The following is a 21,162-nucleotide window of genomic DNA, read 5'->3' as shown; positions in this document are numbered from 1 at the left end:
GTCTTGCCATCCTGCTCACACCTGGTCAAGGTCTCCTTCACCTGAGGGCCAAACAAAGCTGACCCATCAAAGGGAGAATTTGTGTAGGGCCTTAAAGGGATCCATAAAATCACATAGCCGCATCCAGGCTTGGCGTCTAAGAGCCACACCTGTGCCTGCGGCTCTACTCGCTCCATCCGCAGCATAAGATATTAGCCGCATGGAGGAGTTAGCAATGGAATTGAGGGTTCCTAGCTGCGAAGCAATCTTTTCTTGAGCCCCTGCAGCTGTAGGATCCTGAACTACTTCTCCCAGCTCCTTCAGGATATCTCTCTGGAGTCTGGTGAAGTGACAAAGATAATTCAGCGAGCATAGCAAAGGTCGCTGAGGAAAACATCCGCTTGCCGTACCTATCCATGGTCCTAGAGTCCTTATTAGGAGGATGGGCGCACGGAAGGATCTGCAAGTTCCTTTTGGTGGCCGCAGCCACCACCATGGCATCAGCGGGGACACCCTTGGTAAGGAATTGTTTGTCACTAGGGGCAGTGATAAATTTAGAAGGCCTCCTAGGGACTGGCTCTACAGAGTCAGGAGCTGTCCACGCCTTTCGTGCAATAACCTGCATAAGGGGGTGAAAGGCGGAGACACCCAGGAGGTGGAGGGCCGAGATCCAAACGCCTCTAGGTATACTGACTCATCCTCAGAGGATTGTTACTGGGCCAGTTTCCCTCTGTTTCAGAAGTTCTAGGATGTCTGAGAAGGAGACATCCTCAGAGAGGATCTAGGGATCCCTCTGACTCATCAAAGTCAGTATCCGAGTGACAGACTCAGGGGAGTCTACATGCTTCCTCTTACAAGTCCTCTTCCTAGGAGGATCTCCCGAAACATCAGGAGAATCCTCGGAAGGGGAAATTCCCAATGGAAACCTGAGGCGGAGGATCTCTGGGTCCTGTAGCAAGAGAAGTGGCAGAGATGTCAGCAGGTACAATAGAGGGAGGAGCTACGGGAAGAGACTGCTGACTGATACCAGTGGCCAGTACACTCTTCATCACCTCGAATGCTCCCCTCCCAGGCAGGTCCGAGAGAACCCGCTCCGAAGAGCTAGGAACTCCAGGGGCCACCGAAAGGAAGTCTCGAGGCAGATGTCGGGCCGAGCTCACCAAGGCCGAGGCTCCAAGGGGAAGAGCGGGCTCGGACAAGGGTCGATGCCACTCACCCCTCGGAGGAGACCATGGAAGCCCGACCACGAATCCCTCTAAGGAAGAGGAGATAAGAGTAGGGGCTGAAGGAACAGAAGGAGGTATCCGTCCTCCAGCCGTAGCAGTAACCATGCCGAAGACTCCAACTCCAAACTCTGGGGTAGAGTCGAAGGAGGAACTATAACGGGGTGTGGACCAACAGTCATCTGCTGAGGCGGACTGTGTAGCATTTGGGCCAGTACCTGTGACTTGAGTAATCTACTGACCACTCTCTCTAGGTCATGATCTGACAACCTGGATGACCTTGAAGATCGGCTCCGATGGCTCCGTTCCGATAGAAGAGGCGAGCCGAAAGTATCGGCTCCAAGGAAGGAGACCTCGACCTCTTCCTGGAATGGGCCATCGGGCCGATACTACAGATCCTGTCGGCACCGACTACCGGAGCCGGCAGAGCGTCTCGATGTATCGGCTCCAGCGGGCGATACAGCTGGACAATAGCGGTGTCGGGCGATCGGGCCGACCCCGATGCCTGTGCCACATGGGTGTCGGAGCCGATCGGAGCCGACACGATGCCCGTGCCACATGGGTGTCGGGCGATCGGGCCGACACCACAGTGGTCAAAACAGATTCGGCACCGATAGCCATCGGCGAAAGCTGTGGATCAGAATCGGCTCCAGCGGGCGATCTCGACTCTATCACAGTGGGCCGAGGCCGCAGGCTTAGAAACAGAAGCCTGGGCCTTGGCAGTTTTAGTTGATTTTTGTGGAGCCGACTTGGCGGAGGCCCTCCGGCAAGAAGACCCCTGAGAATCAACTTATTGCGTCTCTCCTGCAGGACTCTCTGGCTGAAGGAGTGACAAATAACACAGGAGTCCTGCAGGTGAAGAGGGCCCAAACAGTACAGGGAAGAAGTGTGACCGTCTGTCAGAGACATCTTCTGACAGCACGAGTCACACTTCTTAAAACCTGAAACCCTCTCCTTAGACATGGTGCCTAAACACAACACACACAGACACACCAGTCAAAATTAAATTAAACAAATACCAAGAGGTATTTTGTAAAAAAACACCAACACACACCTAACAGGGGGATGGCATAGGGAAAATTGACTAACTAAAAAAAAATAAGAGAGACAGGGATTTCTGTCAGAAAGAGGTTAGAATTAAAATTAAACTATCAAAAAATTAGTTTTACACTAAAAGGGGCTTAAATATCACAAATGTGAACTACTTACCAGGAGCTGGTAAAGAGAAGACCTCCCAAGCGAAGCGGCAAACGAGATCTGGGTACTTCCTGCCTTGCATCATGGGATATGGGGCTGCCTCGAGCTGGTAAAAGGAGTTCTCGAGCTAAAGCAAGTGCAGTCGGGCCGAGGATCGGCTCGAACCCATCAAGCAAGAATGAAGGCGAGATTGACAACTTAACATGTAATATTTTAAATATTAACCTGAGAAGTCTCTTCATTAGACAGAGCATTCTGTATTCTGTCTTGGACCTGACAACAACTAGAATATCCATTCACCACATCTGCCCTGTTCTATTAGCATGTTCTTACATTATAGTATGATTCTCTTAGATTCAGTCAGGAATATAGTGAAGCTTAATTTAGATATTTTTCTTTCTTTGAGACTGGCCTGCAATGTTTTAAATATTCCCTTTGGTTTTGAATTCTGATGTCACTGTGAATATATATTTTATGTTGTCTTGTTCTTTTATTATTTACTATTAAATATATTTAAACCTTTCATTGTGGCTGATCTGTGTAGAGATATTTAAGTTTGGTGACACTGTGTGAGCCACTCCTAACAGCCTTGCTCTTGGTCAAACTACCACTTGTGTTAATATTAATATTACACGGTAAGATTGGACACCCTTTAAGGGCCTTAAAGTAGCTAATAACGAGTTAACTGGTGGCAGTGGTAACTACCTTATAGTCTGGGCAGAAGGGGGTACATCTAGTAAACCTGTGCCAGCCTTTCCTAGGTATGTGTGTGTGCACGTAAATCAAACCTCAGTGTGTGTGTGTGTCTGCTACTTGGGCAGGGATATGAAGCACTGGTGGAACAGAGAGGGTGCTGGAAATCTTGGCATGGTCACTCAGCTGAGATCTCACCTCCCTAACTGTGCTAGAGGGGAGTCTTACTAGGGATCTGGAAAAAGGTAGAGCAACCAGCCCGGACTGACTGGTTTCTGTGTGTTCTTAAGGGAAACTGCACTTGATGCAGAGAGTTGCATCTGGAAACACTGTATGTGTACCTGTTAACCTCCCAGTGAACATCCCCACTGTTGCCAGTGGTGAGGTTTGAGGCTCCTTGATTACTGGTCCAGTGGTGGGGCATCACCAACCAGTACTACTTGCAGAGTCCAACAAGGTTATCTTCTACTGTGCTGACCATGCCCTCTAACAGCCTGCACTCAGGCATCCATCCCCCTTCACCATGCCCTCTCTATAGCTTTGTACTGCCACATGTAGACACACTTGGACAGTAGATCACCCCTTGGCCTCCTGCTGGTAAGATGGTGTTAAATAAGAAGTTATGTACCTACCATAACGTTCCATGTTAGTTGTCTTCTCTCGCCTTCTTTCTTGCTTGATGGGTTCGGAGCCGATCCCTCGGCTCCGACTCGGCACTTGCTAAGCTCGAGAGTCACTTTTACCAGCTCGAGGCAGCCCCATATCCCATGATGCAAGGCGGTAAGTACCCAGATCTCGTTTGATGACAAAGGGCAATAGCACCAAGCATAAAATACTTCCCAAAGGAAGAAGAAAACTTACAGATGGAAGGAGGACCAGGTCTGAATGGTCTTCAGCATAACAGTTTCTTATAACAAGGTCTGTCCAGGTCAGGGGGAAGGAGGGAGGTCGCAAGAAAGAAGGCGAGAAGACAACTAACATGGAGCGTTATGGTAGGTACATAACTTCTTAATGTTAAGTTGTCAATCTGCCTTCATTCTTGATGGGACAGCGTCCTAGCACCTCTATCCTGGGTGGCTCAATGGAACAAACTCTTGAGGACTGTAGAGCCAAAACTGGCTCTGTCCCTGGAGGCCAAGTCCAATTTGTAATGGGAAACAAAAGTGTGAGGAGTGGCCCAAGTGGCCGCTGCACAAATAGTGTCTAAAGGAAGTCTAGCTTGAAAGGCCTTAGAAGTAGCTAAGCTCCTAGTTGAATGTGCTTTAGGTTTTGAGCACAGCTGTTTTCCCTGAGCAGATAAATTTCAGAGATGACTGAAGAAAGCCATCTAGACAAAGTCACTTTAGAAACAGGAAGGCCTTTTTTATTATCCGCATAGGAAACAAAAAGTTGATCAGATTTTCTAAATTTTTTTGTTCTGTCCAAATAATATCTAAGTTGACGGTGGACATCAAGATAATGTAGCTTTTGTTCAGCTCTATCTGAATAGTTGAGGAAAAATACAGGAGATCAATGGATTGATTCAAATTGTTCTTTGAAGCGACCTTAGGCAAAAAGGTTGGGTTAGTTCTCAAAGATACTCTGTCTTTGTGAAAAACCAAATAGGGGTCGAACCGAAGAGCATGAAGTTCAGACACCCTCCTGGCCGATGTAATAGCCACTAGGAATAAAGTTTTCCAAGAAAGATATTTCAGGGAACAAGAAACAGCTGGCTCGAAGGGGAAGAATTGAGGATGTCAGCACTAAATTTAGATCCCACTGAGGAGGAGGATTCCTGATTGGAGGCTTTAGTAGGAAAATTCCTTTCAAGAAGGCCCTGCAGAGCCTATGGGACATAATATTATGATCTGCTATCCCGACATGACAATTGGAAATAGCAGCCAATTGAACTCTGACTGTGGAAGAAGACGCCCCTCCATGAAAAATCTCTGCTAAGAAGTCCACGACTGCCTGAACAGGGGCAGTAAAAGGATCAATATTCTTGGCCTTAGCCCCATAAGAGAAGCGTTTCCATCTGCGTGTATAAATCCTACTGGTAGAGGATTTTAGCGAACCTACTATGATGTCTCTAACTGGGTTAGAGATCAAAGGAAGCCTGGCTAAGGAAGCAAGTGGAGCAACCATGCTGTGAGGTTGAGAGAAGGGATTGACCGGTGCAGCTGACCCGATTGGTGAATCAGAAGATCTGGCACTGGGTCCAGATGCCACGGCTGCACCAAAGGTGATGATGGAGAGCGGAAACCAAACATGTCGAGGCCAGTAAGGGGCAATGAGAATCAATTTGGCTCTCAAAGCGGTAGCTTTCTGGATAACCTGAGGATCAGAGGAAATGGAGGAAGGCATAAAGAAGTCCCTGGGGCCAATCCTGGGTCAGGCGTCTCTGGGGGATGGCCTGATGGAGGAAGAGGCAGAAGAAGTCTGGACATTTGCTGTTTTGGGGAGTAGCAAAAGATCGCAGCATGGATGACCCCATTCCAGAAAAATTTCTTCCGCTATAGATTGCTTGAGAGACCACTCGTGAGGCATGAGAATAGCTCTGCTCAATCTGTCCGCTACAATGTTGGTTTTCCCAGGGATATCGTTGCTACCAGAAACCGATGAGAGGAGATCGCCCATTGCCATAGTCTGGCGCTTCGACACAAGGGGTAAGACTTGGTTCCGCCCTGTTTGTTGATATACCAAACTACAGACATGTTGTCTGTGTGGACTGCAATTGTCCCTACGGGAAGAAAATCGTTGAGGGCTTGCAACGTTAAAAGCACTGCTCTCATCTCCAGGACATTTATGTGCAGATGGTACTCGAGCGGCTGCCACGTCCATGAACCATCCTGCCCTGATAATGACCCCCACCCGATCAGGGAGGCATCCGTGGTGACAGTGGCTATCGGGGATGGGGTACAAAGTACCTGCCTTGGTGAACCTGAGGAGATGTGATCCACCAAGCAAGATGCTCTTTGCATGTCTGTGTCACCAGAATCTGGTGGCGCATTGGAAGTTGTTGGTATGACCATTGTGTGAACAGCATCCACTGAAGAAGGCGCATGTAGAATCGAGCCAGGGAAGAAGAGCAATGGCGCAGCCATGAGACCTAATACCTTTAGAACCATTCTGGCCTGTACATTCTTGTTGGCCAGAATGATTCTGACATGACTCTGAATGTCTGAAACTCTTTGATCTGTAAGGGTAGCTGACATCCGAACAGTGTTTAAGTTTAGCCTATGAAGGTAATAGACTGGCAGGCGATAAGGATGACTTTTGAAGTTGATCGAGATGCCCAAATGAGAACAAAGGTTTATTGTGTAATCCCTGGCTTGTGTAAGCTGATGCCTGGTGGTGGCTGACAGGAGCCAGTCGTCGAGATCGGAAACACCTGGAATCCTTGGCGTCTCAGGTGAGCCGTGACCACTGCCATGCATTTGGTGAACACTCTGGGGCTGTAGTGAGACCAAAGGGCAGGGCTCTGAACTGGAAATGACTGGACCCCAGCCGGCGGAGAAATCTCCTGGGCGTCTGTGAATTTTGATGTGATAGTGCATCCTGAAGATCTATTGAGCACATCCAGTTGTCCTTCTGTAAGAAGGGCAGAATTGACTGAAGAGTGACCATTCGAATCTTGTCTTCTTGACAGACTTGTTGAGTCTGCTGAGATCCAATATTGGTCTCCAGTCTCCCGTCTTTTGGGGACCAAAAGAACCTTGAAGTAGAATCCGGGCTCTGAATGGTCTGTTGTAACTGGCTGAATGGCTCTTTTGCAGTAGTTTTGAGACTTCTAACTCTGCAATTTCCCTTAGACCGGGTGGTACATCTGGAAGGGAATTTGAGGGAAGGACTTTCCTCGAAAGGAATTATGTAACCCTTGGATATGATCGACTGTACCCATCTGTCTTGTGTGAGGGAATGCCAGGCTTCGGGGTATAGTGATAATCTTCCCGCGACTGCCTCCAAGGAGGACAGCCGGGCAACATCTCAGGGATGGTGAAAGGGCTTGTCAGAGAGGCTCTCTGTTTCCTGGTTTTGGACCCCTCTGCCTCTAGGCGTCTGTTGTTGTTACCCCTCTGCCTCTAGGGGTAAACTGACCCACGTGAATCGGCGTGACTCCTTGGGATTTCTGAACCACATTTCCCACCTTTCTGTCCTTTGGGATAAGGTCTAGAAGGGGTGGAAAAAGCGGACTCCTACAGCAGAAAGAGTCTTGCCGTCTTGTTAGCACCTGGTCAAAGTTTCCTTCACCTGAGGGCCAAACAAAGCTGACCCATCAAAGGGAGAATTTGTGAAGGGCCTTAAAGGGATCCATAAAATCACATAGCCGCATCCAGGCTTGGCGTCTAAGAGCCACACCTGTACCTGCGGCTCTACTGCTCCATCAGCAGCATAAGATATTAGCATGGAGGAGTTTGCAATGGAATTAGGGTTCCTAGCTGCGAAGCAATTTTTCTTGAGCCCCTGCAGCTGTAGGATCCTGTACTACTTCACCCAGCTCCTTAAGGATATCCCTCTGGAGTCTGGTGAAGTGACATAAATAATTCAGCGAGCATAGCAAAGGTCGCTGAGGAAAACATCAGCTTACCGTACCTATCCATGGTCCTAGAGTCCTTATTAGGAGGATGGGCCAGTGCGGAAGGATCTGCAAGTTCCTTCTTGGTGGCGCAGCCACCACCATGGCATCAGCGGGGACACCCTTAGTGAGGAATTGCTTGTCACAGGGGCAGTGATAAATTTTGAAGGCCTCCTAGGGACTGGCTCTACAGAGTCAGGAGCTGCCCATGCTTCGTGCAATAACCTGCATAAGGGGTCGAAGGCGGAGACACCCAGGAGGTGGAGGGCCGAGATCCAAACGCCTCTAGGTATACTGACTCATCCTCAGAGGGATTGTTGGTGGGCCAGTTTCCCCTCTGTTTAAGGAGTTCTAGGATGTCTGAGAAGGAGACATCCTCAGAGAGGATCTAGGGATCCCTCTGACTCATCAAAGTCAGTATCCGAGTGACAGACTCGGAGTCTACATGTTTCCTCTTACAAGTCCTCTTCCTAGGAGGATCTCCCGAAACATCAGGAGAATCCTCGGAAGAGGGGGAAATTCCCAATGGGGAAACCTGAGGCGGAGGATCTCTGGGTCCTGTAGCAAGAGAAGTGGCAGAGATGTCAACAGGTACTATAGAGGGAGGAGCTACGGGGAACAGACTGCTGACTGATACCAGTGGCCAGCACACTCTTCATCACCTCGAATGCTCCCCTCCTAGGCAGGTCCGAGAGAACCCATTCCGAAGAACTAGGAACTCCAGGGACCACCGAAAGGGAAGTCTCGAGGCAGATGTCGGAGCCGAGCTCACCAAGGCCGAGGCTCCAAGGGGAAGCGGGTTCGGACAAGGGTCCGATGCCACTCACCCCCTCGGAGGAGACCATGGAAGCCCGACCACCGAATCCCTCTAAGGAAGGTCTCGAAGAGGAGATAAGAGTAGAGGCTGAAGGAACAGAAGGGGTATCGTCCTCCAGCCGTAGCAGTAACCATTCGAAGACTCCAACTCCAAGCTCTGGGGTAGAGTTGAAGGAGGAACTGTAACGGGGTGTGGACCAACAGTCGTCTGTTGAGACGGACTATGTAACATTTGGGCCAGTACCTGTGACTTAAGTAATCTGCTGACCACTCTCTCTAGGTCATGATCTGAAAGTCTGGATGACCTTGAAGATCGGCTCCGATGGCTCCGCTCGAAAGGAGAGGTGAAGCGAGCGAAAGTATCGGCTCAAGGAAGGAGACCTCGACCTCTTCCTGGAATGAGCCATCGGAACCGATACTATAGATCCTGTCGGGCGAAGACTTATCGGGCCGAGAGGAAGCCTCGATGCATCGGCTCCAGCGGAGCCGATACAGCCACAAAATAGCGGTGTCGGAGCCGATCGGGCCGACACCGATGCCTGTGCCACATGGTGGTGGAACCAATCGGGCCGACACGAAGTGGTCGATGCAGGATCGGCACCGATAGCCATCGGTGCGAAGGCTGTTAAGCCAGAATCGGCTCCAGCGGGCGATCTCGACTCGAGCAGTCGGGCCGAGCAGGCTTAGACACAGAAGCCTGGGCCTTGGAAGATTTGGCTGATTTTGATGGAGCCGACTTGGCGGAGAGCCCTCCGGCAAGAAACTAAGTATCAGCTTGTTACGTCTTTCCTGCAGGACTCTCTGGCTGAAGGAATGACAAATAGCACAGGAGTCCTGCAGGTGAAGAGGCCCCAGGCAATACAGGCAAGAAGTGTGACCGTCTGTCAGAGACATCTTCTGACAGCACGAGTCACACTTCTTAAAACCTGAGACCCTCTCCTTTGACATGGTGCTTCACAACACACACACACACCAGTCAAGAATTAAATTAAATAAAATACCAAAAAGGTATTACTATAAACACAAACACACACACCCTAACAGGGAGGGGATGGGATGGGTAAAGTTTGACTAAAAAAATTAGAAGAGACAGGGATTTTCTGTCAGAAAATCTATATAATTAACTTAAAACTAAAAATAAAAGGGTTTTTAGCAAAAAGGGGCTTAAATATCCAAAAAAGTGAATCACTTACCAGGAGCTGGTAAAAGGAGGACCTCATAAGCGAAGCGGCAAACGAGATCTGGGTACTTACCGCCTTGCATCATGGGATATGGGGCTGCCTCGAGCTGGTAAAAGTGACTCTCGAGCTTAGCAAGTGCCGAGTCGGAGCCGAGGGATCGGCTCCGAACCCAACAAGCAAGAATGAAGGCGAGATTGACAACTTAACATCCATCCTTTGGTCTGAGGAAGGGCTCAGCTTATCTTTAGCTAGTAAGAACTACATTTGAAAATGTCCTGCCACCCTTGTAAGAGAAGGAGATTTGAGGACCTGCACCTCTGCCACACCTTCAGAGGTACAACACAAGGTGCCTTCCCTTGTCTGATCAGCTGGAGGTTATGGCTAACTAGCCTGATCCTGGGGAATGGTGCTTAATCATGCAGTCACAAAAAGGAGAATCTGGGGGCTAAGAACTACTCCTATCCTATGGCGTCCCTCAGTTTGTCCCAGCCAGGTCACAGTTTAAGATGGATTTTAATTGTACTTGTGTCTTACTTATTAGCATGTCAATTGTTTAGTGGGAGGAAGAGATGCTGGTATGGCAGTGTACCCTGAAGGAGTACCAAAGCCAGCAGCAAGCCCAACATAGGCCTCACTAACACATGCTCCTACTTCAGTTAGCAAATGATCATGAGCAGATTCACAAAATCCTCAAAACAAAGCACACATCAGATGTATGTTCTCCCTTTTGTGAGTTTCCATGGAGTCGGGGGGAAGGGATCTCTTCCCACTCAGCCTCCTAGAAGGAGTCTGAGGATTCCTTAGCTGTCCCCTAAAAACAGCATGACCTCTGCCTCCAACACACATCCCACAGTGTCCTCTTTTGATAGGGTCTCATAAGATACACTAATTCCAAGTCCAAATAGTGTTTTGCACCCTTTGAACACGTCACTGAAGATGCTTGAAAAAGTAGATTGATTCCTTACTAGAAAAATCATATATATAGAAAACAAACTCTTCAGGAACACTTCCAAATGATCACTCCATTCTGTTTCATACAAATTACTTGCTAAAGCCTGTCTGTTCTACAAGTCGATGTTGAATTAAATGAAGTACAAATGTCATGGTGCTTAATTTAGCACAGGGTTCCAGGACCTGGTACAGTGCATTCTGTAGCTATCTCTTTAGTCATGTGCAGCATACAATGAAGCAGCTGGAGAAGTGTTGCTCCTGAAACAATGTATGAGAAGTACCGCTATAAGTTGCACACTTAAAAATCTTACATTACGACAGTTTTAAAAAATGTATTTGCCATAATGAATCATGGAAAGCACTTTTCAGTTTTACTTATAATAGCAGTCTCCATCAAATGATAATATTTAACATTATATCTATTAATGTCAATGGGTTGAACAACCCCAAGAAAAGGAGTGTCAACAAATATTTAATGCTACATAAGGCAGATTTTACATTCATTCAGGAATCCCACTTAGTAACAGATGATCTAAACAAATTAACCTTTAAGGATTGTAAGACTTTGGTAAGTTCAAACTACAACCACAAATGATGAGGTGTCCTAATTTTACACAGAAAATCAATGAGAATTCCAAAAATAGTTGACTCATACTCAAGCAATGATGGTATGCTTGCTTTAGCCATACTAAAACTAGATAAAAAGATGTACACTTTTGTAAACACCTACTGGATACTGGGTATTGGGACTAAAACTGTGAAAAAACATTTAGACACCATAACATTAAAGTCTAAAGGTGAGTTACTATTAGCAGGTGATTTTAATTGTATCTTCTCCTCCACTGATACCACAAGCTCTAAGCCCTTCAAGATGTCCTCTGTTGACAAGCACTTGAGCAACTACATAAAAGACAGAAACCTACTTGACATTGACGGTATAAACATATTATCCTCCCTGAAGTATTCTCACTACTCCTACAGATCTGGTACACAGACCATCATAGACAAAGTCTTTATGAGTTTTGGCCAGTAAAAAACTGGTTACAATGTAATGCTGACATCATGTCCTATGACTGACCACAATGCTACCGCCTTCAATGTAACACTTAATACTGACCCCTTAAACTTCTACCAAAGACTACCTGCTTATCTAGTAACAGTACAAGGATTTAAAGAATGGTTTCTAGATGAAATAAAGCTTTACCTAGACGCCAATAATAATGGAGAGGTTTCAGATATTATCCCATGGAACACTTTAAAGGTAGTCTTACATGGTAAACTCAAAAGTTGGTACATACATAAAAGGAAAGAATGGGATAAAAAACTGGTAAACATACAAAAGGAAATTGATGAACTAAAACTTACATCAAATGCCAAATCTGCATTAGCTAACATATTTAAACTGAACAAGGAATATCAGGATATCATGCAGCACAAAATATCAATAAATATGGAAAAAATTCAGATTACAATCCTACTCAATTAATCCCAACACTATGCACAGGATTGTGATTAGTTCTAAATATTTAAATGAGAAACGTCATATAAAACAAATATACACTAGAAATAATCAGACTGTCAAAGTTACAGATCTACAAAAAATCCTAGGTTTTAAAAACCATTACAAGAATGTTAATAATAACTCATCTACAAGTGAAAACAGCAGTATAGATAACTTTCTTGCTAATAATCAAAAGAAGATATCCAAACACATTAATAACATAGATAAACCCTTTTCTTTTAAAGAATTAAAATAACAAATAAAAAATCTTAAGAGAAAAAAGGCATCAGGGCTGGAGGGTCTAATTCTGGCATTTTACAAATTCTTACCTGATAACATATTGAAAATCTTACTCAATGCATTCCAAGAAGTTAAAACTACATCAAACATCCCTCCCTCATGGAAATATTCTGTCATCTCTCCCATCTTAAAACCAAATAAAGAGACCAACCTTTGCACATCATGAGGACCAATCTCTTTGCTTAACACTGACTACAAGATATTAATGTCAATCTTAGCACAGTCATGAAGACCAAACCGGGTTTATCAAAAACAGAAAGGTACAAGACAATGTAATTAGATTACTGTCCTTAATAGACTTATCAAACAAGAAAAAATAGCTTTCTATTTTAAGCCTTGATATAGATAAAGCATTTGACTCCCCAAGTTAGCCATATCTGTTTAAAGCTCTGCAAAAATATAATTTCTCCCCAAACTGTATAGGATTAATTAAAAAAAAACTATATGAAAAGTCCATAGCTTATGTAAAGATTGGATCTTGTCTATCTAGCCCATTCAAAATATTAAGAGGTACTAAACAGGGGTGCCCCCCTCCCCATTACTCTTTGCCCTGGCTATTGAGCCTTTTGCAAATTATGTTAGAAATAATAACAGTGTTAAAGGATATAAAGTGACAGACAAATTATCCCCAAGATACAACTGTTTGCTGATGACCTACTACTAACTTCTAAAGATACTGAAAATTTAATAGATCACCTATTACATCTAGACTTCTTTGCAAACATCTCTGGTCTAAAATTCAATCACAACAAAACTCAGGCACATCTAGTGAATAAAAATGTCACTATGAAATGTTGATCAAAATAGAGACAAACTGGGAGAGCACGCATATTAAATATCTAGTTATCATTATTGAAACTAATTATAAAAAATCACTCGCATCTAATTACCAACAACTTATAAACTCAATTACTGGTCTAATACACAGTTGGAATAGACTCTTCTTCACATCTGAAGACTGACTAATTTTAATCAAAATGATACTGTTACCTAAAATCTTATTAATTGGCCAAGCTATAATAATTCCCCCACCTGTCAATATTAAACAGAAAATTAATAACTTATTTCTTTACTTCCTTTTGGTATCCCAAATCTTCTCTGGCACACCACAAGCTGGGATGAAGGAGGTATAGGGTTTTTAAATATTGATTTTTATTTAAACTCTGATTTTATTAACAGTTTTGCTTTGGAATAATACTTCTTATACATCATATTAGAAACCAATACATGAAACCTTACTTCTTAATAGTAACAGGACACTGCTTGAACCATATACTCAAATATATACAAACATATTTATATGGATTTTAAAAATATACATTCAAAGTGAAAGGTCAAAACTTGTTCTCACACATCTTCACACCTCTTATAAACCAAATAGTGCTCTAGTTTAATTGATTAGAAAATATAAACTTTTCAATTAAAAATTATTAATAATTATGTTTCCTACTGCTTATACAAATGAAAGTTTGCTATCTTTTGATACTCGGAAAATGTTAGAATTTAAGAAGGGTGACCTACTATATTGGAATCAATTTCTCTCAGCTAATAAAATAAGTTCTGCAGACTACTTGATCGGCAGATATAGTTTGCAAAAATGCAATTGGCTAGACATCCATACTTGTAAGGATTTTATATATACTAAGCTTGTACCCTCATTAGAGGCATACAATAAGAGTAACTTAAAAATCTTGGATTTTATCTCAGTTATTAATAGCTCACCCAAGACTACTTCATAAATATCTATTTATAATATTTTCAGAAATGATTTTAGCAAAAAAGATACTTCTTTTTGGAATTATTCAAGTGAAATTAATAGACAAGTAGTCTCAGAAAAAGATAAAAAACTTAGTTTACAGTCGGTGAAGGAATCCGGTCTATCTTAGATCCTCGAAAGCGTAGGTCGTCGAACGCGGAAATGTCGACACCTAAACATCGAAATCTAATAAACGCGACAGGCCAATTACGAAAAAATTTTTCCCCAGGGAAAAAAATTCATGTGGTCAAAAAAAAAACTCTAACCCTAATCAAGTGGGGGCTTTGCCCTCCACACTCCCCGACGTGGGGGGGGCTGTGCCCCCACCACTCCCTTAATTAAATATACCAACTCCGAGATCGTTCTTTATCTAGGAAAAGGCAAATCCCAGATGACAGCCAAGCGGGAAAAAATTGTGTATCTGGTCTATCGTGTTTATTAGACTTCGATGTTTAGCTGTCGGTTTCAGCGTTCAACGTAAGTGTTCGAAGATATAATATAAACCCAAGGAATGAACATCTTCCCTGTTATGGCATGTATACACATGGAAATTTTTACATAGATGTTTTTCACCCCACACAGACCAGCAGTAATGTACAAGAAAGATTAAATAAAATGATGAAGATGTGGACACCCTGATGCTGACTGGATACATTGTTTGTGTCTTTCGGCTTTTCCCGGTTAGGGGTCGCCACAGCGGAACTCTGGTCCCCTAATGATTGGTAGTAGATTTTTATGTACTGGCTTGCCGGGCCTAACACACAACCTTCAATGAAGGAACGTCCATTCACGCATGTCACTACCCAGAAGACGCTCTGAGAATCGAATGGGCAACGGCTAACTGAGGCGACAACGCTACCACAGCACCACCACCGCAGTGTGGTTGTTAATTGCAAAATAATTTCTCCATTTTGGTTATACTTTAATTATCTTTGTAAAGCTCTATGGAATGACAACAGTACCCTTATCCTTTTCAAGGTTCCTGTTCCTGAAGTCATTCCTAAAAAACAAACATTTTTACTATGGTCTATCCTCTCTATAGCAAGGAAAATTGTTACACAAATTGGAAATCCCAATCTACTCCTATCTTTAAATTTGAGTTTATTCATCTTGTGAAATGCATTTGTAAGAATTAGATTTATACTATAAAAGACTAACACAACCCATCATTTAATTGCTTGGACAAAATTGTCTAATCTGTCTGTTAGAGAAATATTAAGTGTTCTCCTATGTATATTGCTTTTTAGTTGTTATGGACATTGTATATAGCTTATTTGTTTTTTTCTTGTTACTATACTGTTAAGTTATTGTGTTATAAAATGAATAAAACATTTTGGAAAAAAAATCTTACATTAGGAGATATTATCTTGGGTTCAATTAACAAGTAAGGGCTAATCTTCTCTGAAACATGATAGTCATCAAGCATAACTGCAAATGCATCTAGCAAAGGAGGTGATAAAGTACAGTTTTGTACCTACCATAAATGTAGATGTTCGAGTGCTAATACAGCTGCAGTCATAACAGATGGGTTCTCCTGCCGTCAGGCGGGTCCTCGGTCGGCCGAATTCCAAAGTCTAGGTCCTGCGTCGGTTGTTGTCGCTTCTTCCCTGACGTCAGTGCGCCAGGGTTATAAAAGAACCAGCCTACGCCATTTTCTTCAGTTTTTCTTGCCCCAGATGTCAGGTGCCCCCAGAAGGAAGGCAATACATAAATTTGTGTGATAAAGCAATGCATTATAATCAAAATACAGTAGTGCAAGCAAATACATCAAGAATGAATACCCCAATCAGGTTGTATGAGGAGGTGTTAGCCAATAGGCCTGTCCCAAGAGGGGAAGGAGGGAGGGAAACCTGGACTGCAGCTGTATTAGCACTCGAACATCTACATTTATGGTAGGTACAAAACTGTACTATGTTCATCGTGCATACAGCTGTAGTCATAACAGATGGATAGAATCCCAAAGCTAAGAAAGGGGTGATAGGCACTAGGTGGAACTAGGAGGAGCCAGAATGCCCTGCAAGACTGCAATGGCAAAGCCCGCTCTAGATTTGGAGTATAATGGAAGGTGGTAGTGCTTGGAGAAGGTATGCACAGAACTCCAAGTGGCTGCTTCCAAAATATCTTTGGTAGGAACTCCTATGAGAAAAGCTGCAGAGGTAGCCGTGGCCCTTGTGGAGTGAGATCTGATGCCTGTAGGTACAGTTTTGCCATGAAAGGAATAGCAAAAGCATATGCAATGGGCTATCCATTTTGAGATAGTCTGTTTAGAAATTGGCTTTCCTTGAGCTCCTACAGCATAGGACAAAAAGAGCTGTTCTGATTTTCTGAAATGCTTTGTTCTGTCCAAATAATAACGCAGTTGTCTGTGGATGTCCAAGGAATGTAGTAATCTCTCCCCTTTGTTTTGAGGATTAGGATAAAAGGTAGGTAAGTGTATAGCCTGACTCAAAGCTACCCTGGATACCACTTTTGGCATAAAGGACGGGTTGGTTCGTAAGGAAACTCTGTCCTGATGGAAGATGATGAAAGGCTGCACAGCCATGAGAGCTTGTAATTCTGATACCCTATGAGCTGAAGTAATAGCCAGAAGGAAAGCTGTTTTCCAGGACAAATATTGCAAATCTGATGAGGCAGCTGGCTCAAAAGGAGGCAAGGTCAACTTTTCTAGGATGAAATTGAGATCCCAAGCAGGTATTGGTTGTTTCCTTGGGGGTTTCAGATTCTTAGCCCCTCTGAGGAACTGTCTTAAGAGGGGGTGAGAGAATAAGGGTGGATCAGTGTTGTATTCTGCAGAAATGGCTGAGGCATGGATTTTGATGGAGGAGAAAGAAAGTCCACTGCTTAGCAGCTCAGCTAGATACTGTAATATTTGAGGTAAATTCAGTTTTCCAGGATCCTGACCCTTTTTCTCATTCCAGACACAAAACCGTTTCCATTTTACGGAGTAAGCTTTTCTAGTAGACGGCCTTCTGGCCTCCAAAATGACATCCTGCACCTCCTTGGAGAGTAGGGTCTGTTGTGATGCTAAGGAATCTTCCATGCGGCTAGATTGAGTGTTTTTATCTGACTGTGAAGAGTTTTGAAGCTGTGCTGAGTCAGAAGAGGAGGCATTAGAGGTAGGGTCCATGGTGGTGAATGCGTCAGGCTCCTCAGGAGTGGGTACCAGTGTTGTCTTGGCCAGTCTGGAGCAAAGAGAATCATCTTTGGTCTGTCTGCTCTGGTTTTTAATAGAACTTTGGGCAGCAGAGGAAGAGGTGGGAAGGCATAAACTGTCATTGATGTCCAACTGAAAGAGAGAGCGTCCACTCTCCAGGCCTTTGGATGAAAAATCCTTGAGCAGAATTTTGTCAATTGGTGATTTTTGTGGGAGGCAAAGAGATCTATGTCTGGCCTTCCCCATGCTTGAATTATCTCTGTAGAAACTTGAGGATGCAACTTCCATTGATGTGGATCTGTCATATTTCTGCTTAGGTTGTCTGCCAGCGTGTTTTCCTTGCCTGGCAAGTACTGTGCTTGTAGTTCGATTTGTAAGTCCAGGGCCATGTTCCAAAGTGACATGGCCAGTCTGCAAAGGGGGTATGAATGGGTTCCTCCCTGTTTGTTTATGTACCACATTACTGTGGTGTTGTCCGTCCTTATCAATAGTTGACCTGGTTGCAGAAGGTCTTTGAAAGCTATAATAGCATTTATTACTGCTAGCATTTCCTTTTGATTGATGTGTAGGTGCTTTTCTTTTTGGGACCATTTGCCCTGAATGCACCGATCTGTCATGTGCGCCCCCCAGGCATAGTCCGAGGCGTCTGTTGTGATGACTTGATTTGCTTGAGGCTTGCTGAATGGGAGACCTGTGTTTGTTTGGCATGCTTGAGCCCACCACAGAAATTCCTTTTGAAGACATGGAATTAGTGGTATTATTGTTTCCAAACTGTGGCTGTGTTGAGACCATAGGTTTTTCAGGTACCATTGAAGTTTCCTCATATGCAGCTTTGCACATGGGATTAGTAAGATGCAAGATGCCATGAATCCCAGAGCCTGCAGGATTTTCCTTGCTTGCAGTCAGCCTGGTGCAATTTGCTAGTGTTCTGAAGTATTGAGTTAGTTGCCCCTGCTTCTATGGCGTGAGGTAGGCCATCTGGGTGTTTGTGTCCAAGTTGGCACCCAGGAAAATTATTTTCCGAGAGGGTATTAGCCTTGATTTCTTTTTGTTGACTGTGTATCCCAGAGAATTCAACAACATTATTACATAAGCCAGATGTTTCAGAAGAATGTGCTTGCTGTCCGCTTGGATCAGGCAGTCATCCAAATAGGGGTATATTTGTATCCCTTGAAGTCTGCAGTAGGCAATTACTGATGCCAGGCATTTCGTGAATACTCTGGGCGCAGTATATAAGCCAAAGGGCAATGCAGAGAATTGATAATGGGTTGAACCTGCAAGAAATCTGAGGTATCTTCTGCAATTTTGTCTGATTGGGACATGCAGGTATGCCACCTTGAGGTCCAATGTTACCAGCCAAGACTCCTTGCCCAGCATGGGAAGAAGCTGCTGTAGAGTGAGCATCTTGAATTTTGGTACGAGTAGAAATGTGTTTAGGATGGATAGGTCCAAAATAGGTCTCCAATCTTTTCCCTTCCTTGGTACCAGGAATAGTCTGGAATAAAAACCTTGACCTTGTTCGTGCGTAGGTACCTCTTGAATAGCTTTCATGTCTATGAGATCTGAAATTTGTCTTTGTGCCTCTGCCCTTTGATTGTGTGGCAGGTTTGGCATGCCTCTCATTTTTGGAAGGGTGTGAAAATGGAATCTGTAGCCTCTGTTTATAATGTCCAGGATCCATTTGTCTTTTGTGACAATATGCCAATTTTTTGAAATTAATGCCAGTTTTCCGCCTAATGTTGCTGCCATTTGAGTCTTGCTTGGCATGCAAAGGGGAAAGTCATTGGGCTTGCTTTCTGAATGGTTGCGAGTTATCCTCACCACCTCTTTGTGTAGGAGCTTGCCATTGTCTGCCTCTAAACGATCCTTGGGATTGTCCTCTGCCCCTTGGGTGCCTGTATCTAACTCTTTGGGGTCTGTCCGTGGCTGGAAAGGACCAATTTTTGGAAGGCCAATTTCTACTGAAACGTGGGGGTTGTGCCTGTAGAAAATCTTTCACTGTTTGCATTGATTTAGCCTTTTCCTCCATTTTCCTTAATACCTCCTCAGCATTAGCACCAAATAATACATAGGTTCATAGGTTCATAGGTTTATACTAGGCTATCTGCCCTAAGGCATTTATAAGCCTAGCCGTGTGTATTGTGGCTTACTTTATATGAATAAAAATAAAACATTGCCATTAGTTTGTTGTGCCTCTGTCCAGCAGTGATGACTCCAGAGATGATCTCCCGTAAACCTACGATCCCCATCCACAGGGTCCTAGATTTCTCTTGAGTCATGAGGTGAGGTGCTCTCTCTCACATGGATTTTATTCCACAACATAAAAGTCTCTGAGTGATAACGAGTCCCCTCCCGCCCATCCTATTTATATATATATCCTATTCCGTGCTTCTTGTTTGTTTAGTGGTTGTGGATTTGGTGGGTTTTTTGAGTGTTTTTTGGCCATTGCAACATGGGGTTTTCGGGTTGGCTGTGGCCATGTCATATGGGACTGAATGCACTCTGAGAGGGCGGTGATCTGAGTTTCTTCAATCTGGTTTCTTTTCTTCATCCACAGCATCCTTTTCTTTGGAGTTTTTTGGAGGAACTTATGGGGGTCGTGAGGAGCGGACCAGATGTCATTGAGCGAACATTGGGGTGAGATCATTGTACCGATCATTGGTGATGATAACAGGGGTGCATGTGAACAGAAAGAGACCTCAGAAGATCCTTCATCCCTCCATGATCAGATGTAGGCAATGTAGAAAGGTCTTTCTAGGCCTTTAGCAATGCGAAAAAGAAAGGCTGAGTGTCAAGAAGGCCACTGTCAACCTGATAACTTTATCTAGTAGCTCTCTGCTGTGCTTAGTATATGGTAGCCTGAGATTACCTTGTTTTTTACCTTGTACATTTTGGTATTTAACATTTCCATTTGGCTCAGGCATTCAGCTGGGCACCAGCTATCTGTTTCAGTATCCTTTTGTAGAGGGGCATCTAGTAGTTTAGTTTTGACATGATCTGGTAAGGTTTGTTCCTTGAGCCAGGCATGCCTACATATGACTGATCCTGTAACAGCAGCTCTACATGAGGCCTCTAGAGCATCAAAACCACATTGTAAGGTATGTTTACCCACTTGTTCTGCACTATGCATCAAATCCTGCAACTCCTTCAAGTCTGGTTGTTCAGGTTGTGACATTTTACTTTTCAATTGTGATAACAAAAACTGTTGGTACTTCAGCATATGGAACATGACAGTTTAATGCCCTCATGGTTAAGGTGGCCGAGGTATATACCTTTTTCCCCACCTTTCTAAGGATCTGGAATCTCTCTCGGAAGGTAATGGATTTTTAGCAGTGGAGGCCTTAATTCCCTTGGGGCCCTGTGAGATAGTTTCTGGGTCAGCAGCATGGCTTTTGTATAGAAATTGATGTGAGTCAGGAACCCTGTAGTACCTGTCAGGCTTGACTGGAGCTGGAGGTAGAGAATCCGGGTTAAGGCAGGCCTCAGAGTACACATCATCTAGTATGTCCAAGACAGGAGGTATAGCTAGAGGCCTGTGCTGAGGTAGCAAGAGAAATTCCCTAAGCCTTTTCTTGGAATCTGAATAATCTTGGCCATCCCAGTGGAAGTGTTCCCTTAAGGTATGCAAAGTTTCCCCAAATGAGTAATCCTCTGGGGGGGAGACAGAGGGGATGGACTCCTCAGCATCAGAATCTTCAAAAGGGGAGTAAGAATGTTCCTGTTCATCAGAGTGCTCTGAAATAATGAAGCCCTGATCAGAGGAGGGGGATTCTTCCTCCACGCTGGGCCTTTTGTCCGGGGGGGTTGAGAACCCTTGATAAGAGTAATCAAATCCTCAGCCATTTTAAGCATCTGT

At 44.2% G+C, this 21,162-nt stretch overlaps 1 protein-coding gene across 1 annotated transcript in view; it reads right to left on the bottom strand.

Moving 5' to 3' along the window:
* Window positions 1–21,162, bottom strand: part of TSPAN2 (tetraspanin 2) — a 977,937-nt gene that overhangs the window by 679,374 nt on the left and 277,401 nt on the right. The window lies entirely within an intron of this gene.

Source organism: Protopterus annectens, chromosome 7.part0 (genome assembly GCF_019279795.1).
Source record: "Protopterus annectens isolate FY-2018-M chromosome 7.part0, PAN1.0, whole genome shotgun sequence".
NCBI lineage: Eukaryota > Metazoa > Chordata > Ceratodontiformes > Protopteridae > Protopterus > Protopterus annectens.
The sequence above is the reverse complement of the archived record's forward strand: the minus strand, read 5'-3'. Positions and strand labels throughout refer to the sequence as shown.